A 14,739-nucleotide genomic window follows, 5' to 3' on the forward strand; every position below is an offset into this window, starting at 1 on the left:
ACCGGTTCATTAACAAAACAGTTCTTTCAACACCATTCTTACATAATTAGGTCTGCAAGTAATTGTTATTAACACAGAATTTAATTTTTCATTTCGGGACACTCGGATTGCATAACGTTTGGAGAGGACCCTATCTAGGTTAGTTGTGAGGATAATTAAATGATAGGACAGTTCTGGTAAAATTTAAGTTGTTATTGAACAGTATGGAACAAAAGTAACACTGGTCCATACGAATATAGTACTAAAAGTTTCAACCTGTTTGTATCGATGCGGCGGTTGGCAGGCGGCGAGATGGCGAGGCACAGAGCACACATACAACCACAGCTATGGGTCTTGACGTACCGGCACTTTATTTCTTCATAGCGTCGCAATGCTTTTCCATCTAGTGCCTATGGAATTTTTCCATGCTGTATGGGCGTTGGAACGGCATACCCGAGGCTCAATGAAACTACGTCTTCCAGGAGAGCCTTCTCGATTCAGAACGTGTTGCTCAGACCAATGCCCAACTCCAACAAACTGCTGCTGAGCCCTTTGTGCTGTGCAGTGCCCGCATGCATTTTCCCGCGCTCGTCCGCCATCCACCTTTTACCGCTCCCTTACAGACAGGGTATTCACCCGAGGTTTTGCATTCTACATATTCTAACACATTGCCTACATGTGGACCAGACGCACAGTTACAATTTTAAATATCTTACAATAGTTTCAACGTTTCTTACATTTCAATTCTGTTACAATATTGTTTGACATTTGACATAAACATTAATATTCACATTGAATCTTAATTACAGTTTTCTAATCACAATGACATGAAACAAAAAAGAAATGAAATCAGAACATCAATTACACTAGTTTATCGAAAAATCAGATGAAAAAATATTATATGTACAACAGGACAGAGTCGTTGTTGTTACACATGCCCCTGTTTCCAGTAAATTTCACTAAGTGCAAATCTGATGGGAACACTAAACTTTATATTTATACTGTGGTTCTGAATCTTTGAGTGAATGTACCATCATAAAATTTTGTATCAGTAAACTTCCTTTCTCGCACATTATAGAGGTCTATACTTTTTAATATATCGAGAACATTTACCTATCATTTACTTAAGTGCCTTTGGCACAGTCCAAGCTCCTATCACAACATGATTTAAATAGCAAATTACTCATTATCATTTAGTTTCTCAAATAAATAAAATCAAAATTTGGAACACAAATACTTAACTACAAAGCAGATACAAATACCCATATACACTATAAAACAATTTGTTGCTGCTTGCATTGAATGGTAGTCCATTTCCTTATTTACTAATGCACACACAAGACTATTTAGAAAAATCACTACATATATTTGCTGCCTATTATTCAGATTTGGGCAGTCCATTTCGCATCTTTTTATCACATCACCAGCACCACACTTACAATTCTCTTATGAATATTTATCTGCCCTCTTTGGTGTTTGGCAGTCCTTTATATTATGACTCATATACTGCCCACTTTGATTTTTGGCAGGCCCATCTTTTATTTGGCTTGCAGCATTTGTTTTTTCTTTTCAGCCCTTTTCTCCATACATCTTTACATTTATAATACATTTGGTAATCGGAAACTTACATAAGTACATTAGCACACTGTCATACGTATACATATATTTACAAAGATTTGTTACATTTAGAATAAAATAATTTCATCATTGGATTCAGCATATTTACTGCAGATTGCTTTTTGAGTGTACTTAGGTCACTCACTCCTAGGATCATACAGTTTCAGGTCCACAACGTTTCTTACACCTAAAGGTCCCTTGGATTTTGGGTATATCAGGTAGTAAGCATTATCTTGTGGAATGTTCGTATTTTATATGGTCCATTATAAATGTATTTACATTTGGAAACTTCATGGTTCAGTTCACTAGATTTTTCGTGGGTTTTTAAAAGAACATAATCCCCAATTTTAAATTTTGAAACTTTCTGGTTTTTATCATATCTTTTAGATCTAGTTTCAGCTTTTTCCTTCGCCCTTTTTCTGACTAATTCTCTCTTTTGACTCAGCCCCAAGCTTGTACAAGGCGGAAACTCTAGTTTTTCCTCAATTAAACTTTTACTTCTGCTGCCTAACAAAATTTCTTCCGGTGGGAACCCAGTAGTTTCATGATGTACTGTGTTCATGACATTCTCAATGTCCGTCATAAATGTGCCCCAGACTCTAATTCATGCCCCTTCCTGTTTTTTCCACAACGCATCTTGGTCGACTGTGACATGGTCCCCAGATACGTTCCTGACCTTTGAACCATTTATATCTGGTGGCTTTCTCGGTTTCTGGAGTTCAAAGTCTTTGCTTACTTCAACTCTTTGCAAAATAAACGCTGAGTCATTGGGTGGCTCTTTCTTTCTGTGTTCAGTCTCAACATCTGGGCTTTGTTTTGAAACTTCGTCATCAGTAGGTACAATATCGCAATTAGCTGTATTCCCATTAGTTTCACTAGCACCGAAATACTCGTCATCTGAACCATCGTCAGAATCCGACCATTCTGGATCGCTTTCAGGTTCTAACAGAAAAGCTTTTCTGAGGCAGGCACTAAGTTCTACCTCTGCATTTTCGTCAGACTTTGATTTTAACTCAATATCCTCTTTTGGCAAAACGACCTCATTATCAGCTTTACTCACATCCACTGTTGCTTCATATTTAGTGTAATCCTCATGGACCTCAATTACTCTTCCCCCTTTCCCACGGTGCCTTTCCGTAACAGCTTGTACTATTGGCTGATCGTTAACAGAAGATACTTCCTCGTCAATGCTTAGGATTTCATCCTCCAACTCCTTCCTATCTTTAATCATTGTCCTATCGGCAGCACGCGTACCTTGCGCGGCGCTATTTATTCTCTCCTCTTTAAATTCGGGTCACGTCACCTTATCGACGTCCCTACTATTTCGTTTTTCACTAATTAACCTCCTTGCCTTATACTCCTTCTTAAAATCCTCCCACTCACACTGCTTGAGGCTCTTGTACAGATCGTCGATCTGCACGCGCCAATCAGTTACTTCTGCTAATTCATTCTCGCCATTTACTTCATTGCTAACACTGCTAACTGCACCTCTCTGTGTGTCCACTGTTCCATCTATTGTTTCCTTCGCCACAGAATTACCACTCGTAGTGTATTCACCTGCTCTTACGGCCATGTTTGTACCTAATTCTGCCGCATTGCTAGCGGCTTCTCTCTGAACAGCTGTACTGCTAGGCTGGGCCATTGCCCTCTGATGCTCCACTCGCCTGTTAACATGTATCGCTCTGCACGGCGAAGATGAGTCATCTGCACTCGCACCTGACGCTTTTTCTGCAACAACACGTTGCGTCGTTCCACTCCTGTCTCTAACCTGTCTCATAACTTTCCTGTCAGTCCGGTAATGTTTCTTAAATCGGGGCCGGTATGTTCTGTCCGCTTCCGTTTGGCCCGCAACGTTCGCAGAAATCAGTTTCCCGCGTCGTTATTATTTTGCGCGGTGTACCCTCTACCGCGACCTAGATAACTCCCTCTTCCTCTTCCTCTGCCTCTACCTCTCTGTATCACGTTGACTCGAAACCCATCGCCGGCATTTCTCTCGTCATTATTGCGATTATTCCTGTTACTGAAATTCTGATAATTGGTATGACTTTCGCGCCAGTGGTCTTCGTCTTCGACCCTTTCGAGAAACGCTTGGAAGCTGCGATGATTGCTTCCCACGTATCTCTTCGAATCTTCTGTAAGCTTTTTGTATAGCTCCCATACTATTTCTGAATCGGATCTTCTTCCTCTTAAATGCGTCAACTTTCGGTACCAATATTCGCAGAAATCTTTCAAAGAATTCCTGTCCCTGTTTTCATGAAGTTTGGCCATGATAAACTCACGCCACAAATGATCCTGTTTTTGTTCGGACCAGTATTCTTCCGTATACTTTTGTTTAAACTCTTCGAACGTCATTAGTTCGGTATTCAAGTTAATTCCCCACCGCTTAGCGTCACCTGCTAAGGCGCTAATTACTACGTTTATCTTCTCCTGACCAGACAAGTGTTCAGGAAACATCCTCTCGCAATGTTTGATGAAATCCAACGGATGCCATCCGTTATATTTCTTGGCGGGATCGAAGCGCTCCTCACTTTCCAACAGCTTCGTAAGTGACATGCCATTACAGACAACACCAGGCCTATCTTTGATTTTACTGTCGAGATCGAAAATTTTGCCTTGAATTTTCGATGTATTTTGTTCACACTTTTGTACACATCCGGTTACTTTTTCGCCTAAATTTCTTTCAGTGTCTGAAACTGCCTTTTTCAACTGTGAGATTCCGTGTTGACATTCGTTTACGATCTCAGTTTTGAGACCGAAAACTATTTCGTCTACTTTTGTTTCAACTAGAGGCTCTACTTTCTCTTGGATGTTGAGAATTTCAACATCAAACCTACTGTTAATGTTGTCAATGTCCCCCTGCATAATATCCATATTTTTATTAATGGTGTCAATTTCAAATTTCATAGTGTTTACTGCAGAACTTAAATTACTCACTTTTTGTTCTACCTGTTCTATTTGTTTACTAATTTTAATTCCTTGTTCTTCGACCTGTACTTTAAGCTGACCAACTTGTGTTTTAATCTGATCATTCTGTGTTTTGAGCTGCTCACTCTGTCCTGCAATTTGTTTGGTTAATAATTCAAATAAGTCATTCGTGCTTAAAATTTTCCCACTGTTTTTTTCTACAGAATCGGTGTGTTCCGATCCTACTTCAAAAGTTTCTTTCGGTTCTTTCTTTATCTGTGGTGAGTCAAACATGCCAATGGATTCATTCACATACCCACTATCATCTACAAAGTCACCCTCTACTTCCTGTTTTATTCCTTCCTGTGTTCTAGGCAATCTCAACATTTAAATCTGTTCATTAACATGTTTGTGGTATTGTATGAACGCCAATTGTCTACCACTAATGCCATCTGTTATCTGCTCGCGTAAACCCTTTTATTGCTAGCCGCATCTTTCATTTTGCTCGGCACATCTACTGTGTCTACGTACTTGTCCATACTGAACGCAAATTACACCGCACTATCGTACTTGCCGTTCACTGCTATTTACTTCACTGAATATTATTGCAATTCGTGCCACTGAACATCCACTGTTCGGTATTCACGCTAATTTGTGACTGACAACTGGACGTCCTGTCACGGTCGCCACTCGTAACGTGCGCGCGTGGCACACGATACTCATTAACGCCTGTACTATAGTAAGTGAGTGGGGTTCACCTTACGTGACAGGATTTTGGTATAGATACTGACCGCTTGTACCTGAATGGAGGCAAATCAGACTTACACCCACTCTGTAATAACAATGATATGTCAAGCAAGTCCGAAATGCAACTACACGTCAGGACAGACAAGAAACAACACAGAAGTTGCTACCAATTTGTTAACAATACGGTCGCCAGCCTAATTAGGCATTAACTGAGTTTCTTCCCTGTACAAGTTGGCAGATATTCGTGCAACGCAACAAGTAGTAACACTGCATAATATAGTAGAATTTAAGAACCAGAAAATCTATTGAACTGATGATTTCCCTTTCTGTACTGATATGGATAAACCATAAATACATAACACTACACTATAATGTTTACTACCATACTTCGTACTGTCTATTGATCTGATTAAAATCAGGTATAGGTTACCCTAGAAATAGCACTTTCGAATCACACACACAGTGTTAATTTTGATAAAGGTAAAACACTGATAAATTTTGGCCTTTGTATTGACTTTAACTTTGCTGGTCAAATCAGTTTAGAACACTTCAGAATTCTAATGAATAAAAAAGAGGGGGGGGGGGGTCTATGAAGCTGTTATGATTACTGTATAAAAAAATTGATTACTGAAATCAATATGCGCTCAAGATTTCCAATGTGTGAGTTAATGAGTTACTACTCTTTTTACCTTTTTTCCTGCTTATTTAAATACCTTTATATCTGTCTCAAAATAATTAAACTTCATTACTAAATCAATAGCAAAGTTATCTTTCAACTTTGTCACACCTTCGTTATTCATTTAGTGGTTCATTAACAAAACAGTTCTTTCAACACCATTCTTACATAATTAGGTCTGCAAGTAATTATTATTAACACAGAATTTAATTTTTCATTTCAGGACACTCGGATTGCACAACATTTGGAAAGGACCCTATCTAGGTTAGTTGTGAGGATAATTAAATGATAGGACAGTTCTGGTAAAATTTAAGTTGTTATTGAACAGTATGGAACAAAAGTAACACTGGTCCATACGAATACAGTACTAAAAGTTTCAACCTGTTTGTATCGATGCGGCGGTTGGCAGGCGGCGAGATGGCGAGGCACAGAGCACACATACAACCACAGCTATGGGTCTTGACGTACCGGCACTTTATTTCTTCATAGCGTCGCAATGCCTTTCCATCTAGTGCCTATGGAATTTTTCCATGCTGTATGGGCGTTGGAACCGCATACCCGAGGCTCAATGAAACTACGTCTTCCAGGAGAGCCTTCTCGATTCAGAACGTGTTGCTCAGACCAATGCCCAACTCCAACTAACTACTGCTGAGCCCGTTGTGCCGTGCAGTGCCCACATGCATTTTCCCGCGCTCGCCTGCCATCCACCTTTTACCGCTCCCTTACAGACAGGGTATTCACCAGAGGTTTTGCATTCTACATATCCTAACACATTGCCTACATGTGGACCAGATGCACAGTTACAATTTTAAATATCTTACAATAGTTTCAACGTTTCTTACATTTCAATTCTGTTACAATATTGTTTGACATTTGACATAAACATTAATATTCGCATTGAAACTTAATTATAGTTTTCTAATCACAACGACATGAAACAAAAAAGAAATGAAATCAGAACATCAATTACACTAGTTTATCGAAAAATCAGATGAAAAAATAGTATATGTACAACAGGACAGAGTCGTTGTTGTTACACACTGTGTTTTGTAAAAGTTCAGAGCAAGGCCATTCGCAGAAAACCAATTACTGACTTTTCCAAGGACCTTATTTGTATCATTTTCTATTGGACTTTCTTTTACTGGGTTAATAATTATGATTGTATCATCAACAAACAGTGTCAGTTCAGCATCTTGTTTCACATAAGAAGAGAGGTCATTCACATGTATCAACAACAGGAGGGAACCCATGATCGAACCTTATGGAACACCTAATGTAATTTCACCCCAGTTAGATGAAGTGGCAAACTCCTTTGGATCACTTGAAGCATATGAAGAGGCTTTTTGTTTCCTACTCTGTAAATATGACTCAAACCACTCATATGATGCTCCATTTATTCCATAGAATTGTAATTTCTCTAATATAATGTCATGGTTCACATAGTGAAATGCTTTCGATAAGTCACAGAACAATCCTACTGGTGCCATTTTGCTATTTAACACTCTATTATGTGGACAGTTAAATTGTATATTTCTGTATCAGTGGGACAGCATTTCTGAAATCCGAACTGTGATTTACTAAGTATGCCATTACTGTTGAGATGGGTAACCTCTCTTGAGTACAATACTTTCTCAAACAATATTGAAAATGCTGTAAGCAAGGATACTGGCAGGTAATTATTGCCATCTGTGGTTTCCCCCTTTTCGTAGACAGGCCTGTCAATGGCATATTTTAACCAGTCTGGAAAAATATACCTGAGTCAGTGATGCATTACATATGTGACTCAAAACATCAGCTGTAACTGCTCCATATTGTTTTAATAATTTGTTAGAGATGTCATCCACTCCAACAGAACATTTATTTTTCAAAGATTTAATAATTTTCATTATTTCACAAGAGGCCACTTACACACAAAGGGCCGTTGTTCCAGACGCTGCCCCTAACATGTGTGTAACTGGCGGAGGGGAAGTTTTAGTTTTCTTGCTTCAGGTGTGAGCGTTGCATGAGGCGTTTCGCCATAGACCTGCTTGACTGTAAAAAGCCGGGGCAGAAACTATAAGGAGTACATTTTGGCAGTATTCTTTTGTGCACTGAGAGAAAATATACTGTGTGGTGTTTGTTTCAACATACTCGTAGATAATGCAATAATTTATAATATTAGACTGGCAGTCTGCATCCTCTAAAATACAGAGCAGGGGCAGGAACACGTAGCGGCGGCGAAGGGCGGAGATGGGAGTGACTCTTTTCACTCTCAGGGTCATGCAAGAACATGGCAACCTCTACATCTACATTTATACTCCGCAAGCCACCCAACGATGTGTGGCGGAGGGCACTTTACGTGCCACTGTCATTACCTCCCTTTTCAGTTCCAGTCGCGTATGGTTCGCGGGGAGAACGACTGTCTGAAAGCCTCCGTGCGCGCTCGAATCTCTCTTATTTTACATTCCAGATCTCCTCTGGAGGTATAAGTAGGGGGAAGCAATATATTCGATACCTCATTCAGAAAAGCACCCCCTCGAAACCTGGCGAGCAAGCTACACCGCGATGCAGAGCGCCCCTCTTGCAGGGTCTGCCACTTGAGTTTATTAAACATCTCCGTAACGCTATCATGGTTACCAAATAACCCTGTGACGGAACGCGCCGCTCTTCTTTGGATCTTCTCTATCTCCTCTGTCAACCCGATCTAGTACGGATCCCACACTGATGAGCAATACTCAAGTATAGGTCGAACGAGTGTTTTGTGAGCCACCTCCTTTGCTGATGGACTACATTTTCTAAGGACTCTCCCAATGAATCTCAACGTGGTACCCGCCTTACCAACAATTAACTTTATCTGATCATTCCATTTCAAATCGTTCCGCACGCATACTCCCAGATATTTTACAGAAGTAACTGCTACCAGTTTTGGTTCCGCTATCATATAATCATACACTACAGGATCCCTCTTTCTATGTATTCGCAATACATTACATTTATCTATGTTAAGGGTCAGTTGCCACTCCCTACACCAAGTGCTTATCCGCTGCAGATCTTCCTGCATTTCGCTCCAATTCTCTAATGTTGCAACTTCTCTGTATACTACAGCATCATCCACGAAAAGCCGCCTGGAACTTCAGACACTATCTACTAGGTCATTTATATATATTGTGAAAGCAATGGTCCCATAACACTCTCCCGTGGCACGCCAGAGGTTACCTTAACTTCTGTAGACGCCTCTCCATTGATAACAGCATGCTGTGTTCTGTTTGCTAAAAACTGTTAAATCCAGCCACACCGCTGGTCTGATATTACGTAGGCTCTTACTTTGTTTATCAGGCGACAGTGCGGAACTGTATCGAACGCCTTCCGGAAGTCAAGGAAAATAGCATCTACCTGGGAGCCTGTATCTAATATTTTCTGGGTCTCATGAACAAATAAAGCGAGATGGGTCTCACACGATCACTGCTTCCGAAATCCGGGTTGATTCCTACAGAGTAGGTTCTGGGTTTCCATAAAACATGATACGCGATCAAAAAACATGTTCTAAAATTCTACAACAGATCGACGTCAGAGATATAGGTCTATAGTTTTGCGCATCTGCTCGACGACCCTTCTTCAAGACTAGGACTACCTGTGATCTTTTCCAATCATTTGGAACCTTCCGTTCCTCTAGTGACTTGCGGCACACGGCTGTTAGAAGGGGGCAAGTTCTTTCGCGTACTCTGTGTAGAATCGAATTGGTGTCCCGTCAGCTCAAGTGGTCTGTCATTTTGGTATCGTGGTTGCCTTAGCATACAACAAGCCAATCAGGGCTCCACAACGAGTCGTCGGATCTGTATCTCAAGTCCACTTGAGCTGACGGGATACCAATTCGATTCTACACAGAGTACGAGAAAGAACTTGCCCCTCCTTCTAACAGCCGTGTACCGCAAGTCTCTAGAGGAACGGAAGGTTCCAAACGATTGGAAAAGAGCACAGGTAGTCCCAGTCATCAAGAAGGGTTGTCGAGCAGATGCGCAAAACTATAGACCTATATCTCTGACGTCGATCTGCTGTATAATTTTAGAACATGTTTTTTGCTCGCGTATCATGTCGTTGTGTGATTCCAGTTGCTTTTCTATTCCTTGGACACTTATTTCCAAGTGCGTGATTTTTGTCTGCCAGGTGTTAACGATACATATATCTTTCTCTGAAGAATAATTCAGACTATTACTTTTACAAGTCCATTTCAATCATACAGTGTTAGGAGATCCGATAAAGGTATTACATGCTAATAGAGATTGAGATAAGTTCGTTTAAGTGAAATGTAAGGCTGGTGCGTATTTGTTGTTAAATAAAAACTATTTAACAATGAAGACTCTTGCACCTTGTTAATGAATGCGCTATTGTGATCGTTTGTCCAATATTTTATTTCATTTGCCTTCCTGAGAAAAAAAAACTATTTGTAAACGCGTTTCTTTTTTTGGGTTATGACCCTCCTGATGTGTTTGATGCAGCCCAGCTGAATTCCTTTCCTGGACCAACCTCTTCCTCTCAGAGTAGCAATTGCAACGTACGTCTTCAGATATTTGCTAGACGTATTCCGATCTCTGTGGTCCTCTATTGTTTTTACCCTCTAGAGCTCCCTCCAGTGCAATGGAAGTTATTCTCTGATGTCCTAACTGATGTCCTAACTTCCGTCCCTTCTTCTGGTCAGGGTTTCCTATACATTCCTTCCTTCGCCGATCCTCCAGAGAAACTCCTCATTCCTGGCCTTATCAGACCACCTAATTTTCAACATTCTTCTGTAGCACCGAGTCTCAAATTCTTCGATTCACTTCTGTTCTGGGCCTTCCACAGTCCATGTTTCACTACCATACAATGCTGTTCTCTAAACATACGTCCTCATAAAAATTTCTTCCCTGCATTAACGCCAAAGTCAGATAATATTAAATTTTTGTTGGCCCATAATGCCATCTTTGCCATTGCAAGTCCGCTCTTTACATCCTCCTTGCTCCGTCTGTCATGGGTTACAATGCTGCATAGGTATCAGAATTCCTTAAATCCATCTACTTCGTGATCACCAGTTCTGACGTAAGGTTCCTCTCTGTACTCATTTCTACTACTTCACATTTCTTTTGTCTTTCTTAGGTTTACTCTCAGTCCATATTCTGTACTCATTAGACTGTTCGTTCCATTCAAAAGAACGTGTAAGTCTTATTCGTTTTCACTGAGGATATCAATGTCGTCAGCGAATCTTATCACTGATATCCTTTCACATTGAATCTTAACCCCACACCTAAGCCAATCTTTTATTTCAGTCATTGCTGCTTCGACATGTAGTTGGAACAGTAGAGGCAAAAGACTACAAAGCTGTCTCACATCATCTTTAATCCGAGCACTTCTTTCATTGGTTTTCCACTCTTTTTGTTCCCTCTTACTTCCTATACATATTGCATATCACCCGCCTTCCCCACAGCTTACCCCAATATTTCTCTGAATTTCGAGCATCTTGCACGGTTTTACATTGTGGAACGTTTTCTCCAGGTCGACGAATTCTATGAACCTGTCGTCATGTTTCATCTGTCTAGCTTCCATTATCAACCGCCGGTCATGGCGCTTTGCCGGCGATCGAGGCGTGTATCAAGCTAGCGCGAAGCGGGAAATGGGGAGTGACAGTTAGGGACCGGAGTCGATGGATATGTCGCAGATATCGCGTCAGTGTGTGGTTAGCGCCAGATCCGACGACTCGTTGTGGAGCCCTGGATGCTTGTCGTGTGCTAAGGCAACCACGATATCAAAATTATTCCTGGCGGAAAACCGTACTACGTATATACTGTAGAAGTGGCTGTACTCCGGTGGTATTCCGTAGTAATACTGTTATTCAGCTTGTGGAATAATTGTAAAGCAGAGACTTCTGTGAAGATTGTGCTCTGAGGTGTTGCTAAATTGTGTTTCCCAGAAGTGTCCAACTCCAGTAAAGCTGGTGTACCTGAGTCTGCATAATGTGCTGAATGTTAGTCTGTTTCAGCTGACGTAGTTTTAGTGTGACTTGGGCATGTATCTAAAGGTCATGCCATGATGAAACCGATGTAATGTGATGTGGTGACATTTAGATTAACAGGCCAATCTATCAGCAACGACATTCTAGAAGACAATTACTGAAACTGTCGTGATAAACTTCATTAATCCTTCTCGAACTTCTGCATCGCTAAAGTTGTTGTCTGTTCTATCGGTGTTCACGTTAATATATATTTGGACATCGATCACATTCAAGAGCTGAAGCTAGTGAGCTGCTACAAACTTGACTCCTAGGAAAGATCTAATTGCATTATTTGATTGATAAACTACCCATTATTTCCTGCTTTCAATCGCTGAAGTTAAATTTAGGGGATCGTGCTAAAGTAAACCTCAGCTGCGGATTGGAAGAAAATATTTTGCCTCATTTAGGGGAGCATTTTCACTTGAAACGTATGTGCTCACATGGAGAACTGAGTAGAGTGTTTCTGTGAGTTGTGTGCTTGACTACATAGCCTTTTCTTGAATGTGGCCTGTAATCATCCTTAACATTGTGTGCTCATGTAAACCTATCTGTTGCAGAAATTAGCTTAGGTAATGAGACGCCATGACCCGAGTGGGATAATAGAAAATTGCGACAGCCATCTTTTACGGCTTTCAAACTGTGAACGATGATATCTGTTCAGAGCTTACACCTCCAGTCGTGATTTTGGCATAAATGTATCAGCCTTTCTCTTATTGATTAAATTTGAAAATTGTTTATTCGTTTGTTTATAGTAAACGTTGTCTTTAAAGTGACACCCAACCTCGACCAATCGCTCCACGTTGTCCCAAGTTCTAGCACCCTGCTACACCGTAACGTTGTAACTACCTCTCTGGTGCCTTTACCTTTCCTAAAGTTAAATTGATTTTCATCCAACATATCCTCCATTTCCTTTTCCGTTCTTCTATGTGTTATTCTTGTCAGCAACTTGGATGCATGAGCTATTCAGCTTATTTTGCTACAATTTTCAGACACGCCGGTTCTTGTAATCTTCAGAACTGTGTAAATGATATTTTTCCGAAAGTCTTATAGTATACCGCCAGTCTTATTCATTCTACACTCTATCGTCAATACTCGTTCTGTTTCCACTTCCTGCAATGATTTTAGACATTCCGATAGAATTTTATCTATCAGTTCTGAATTCTGATCGTAATACTGGACCCCCTATCTCTTCCCTGTCCAATCCTGTTTCTCCTTCTATCACTTCAAGTCCTCACAGAGGCCTCACTGTACTCTTTCCATCCATCCGCTCTCACCTCTGCTTTTAGCAATGGGATTACCTCTGTAAACTTAATGGTTACCACCATTTCTTCTAGTTTCATTGAAGGTTATATTGACGTTTCTGTATGCCGAGTCAGACCTTCTGACAATCATTTCTTTTCCGAATTCAACAGATTTGTCCGGCAGCCATTTACCCTAAGCGGCCTGGCATTTCCTATTGATCGCATTCCTAAGTAATTGATATTATTATATTCCCTGTTTTTCCCTGAGCATCTTTGTACTTCCTTGTTTCATCGATCACTTGAAGTAGTTCTTCTGTTAACCAAAGTTTCTTCGCAGCTGCTTTCATTCCACCTATGTTCGTCTGTCGAAAATCTGATTGCCCTCTTTATAGATGCCGACTTCTCTTCAACAGAACTGCCTGCTCTGGCATTGCTTATCGCAGCATCCACATCCATTGCGATCCTCAGATGCGTTCCATATTTCCTAAGTACTTCAGTACCCACTTCTTCCCAAAATGGTTTTCAAAAGTGGTTCTCTTGGATTTCAGTGTACTCTACACCTTTACGAAGTTGCGATCTGAGTCTGTAGTTGCTCCTCTGTGCGCCTCACTATCCAATATCGGGTTTGGAAATCTCTGGCAGGCCCTAATGTAATCCACCTCGAATCTTCCCGTGTCCCTGGGTCTTTTCCCCAAGTATACTTCCTCCTTTCGACTCCCGAACAAAAGATTCTTTATTACCATCCGAAATTTATTGCAGAACTCAGTCAGTCTCCAATTCTTGCTCGCTACTGTCAAAAACATATTCTCCCGTAACCCTTTCTTCCTTTCGTTCCCCAATAATTGCGTTCCATTTCCCCATTACACTTGATAACAAAAATACAATTTCGACTGTTTCCTGCACTTCATGTGTCGAGAGGACTCAGTTTGTCAATGGGAAATTTTCCTTAGACCTGATTTCTGTGATACACACTAGGTGGAAGTAGTTCATATTAACGGATTGAGAGTAAAAGATACATTGTAATTACATGTACTACCAACATTGAAAGTGTATTTGAATTTCTTTATATGGTAGTTACATTTTAAGAGTTCTAAATTGCTGGAAGAATTTCTGGCTGATGGTTGGGCCAGAAGAGAATCGGGTGGTGGTTAAACGAGATCGTCGTCTTTCAGCTTGACTCTTGTAACGGAATTCCGGAGCGGCCCTAGACAAAGACCAACAGTAATCCGCAAGCATTGCTCCATTCCTATGGGCTTGATGTATTTGTTCCGTAACAGGAATGTCCTCACGGAATCGTTCTCCGTATTCAGCCCTGACAGCTCCACAACTAGGAGGGTAAAAGTCTAGGTGAGAGAGTAGGAAATCGATCTTAAGGGACGTGTTACGTCCTAGGTTGTGGTAGTTTTGCAGGAGCGCTGTCACCACCAGAGTGTAGTTATCATCTCTTATGTTGCCTAAAAATCCACGAACATCTCCTTTGAAGGCTTCCCAAGCTTCCTTTTCTTTCCCCTCCAAAACTTGGTCAAATGCAGGATCCTTTACAAATTCTCGATTTTTTGGACCAATAAATGTAC

This window comes from Schistocerca americana, chromosome 3 (assembly GCF_021461395.2).
Source record: "Schistocerca americana isolate TAMUIC-IGC-003095 chromosome 3, iqSchAmer2.1, whole genome shotgun sequence".
NCBI classification, from domain to species: domain Eukaryota; kingdom Metazoa; phylum Arthropoda; class Insecta; order Orthoptera; family Acrididae; genus Schistocerca; species Schistocerca americana.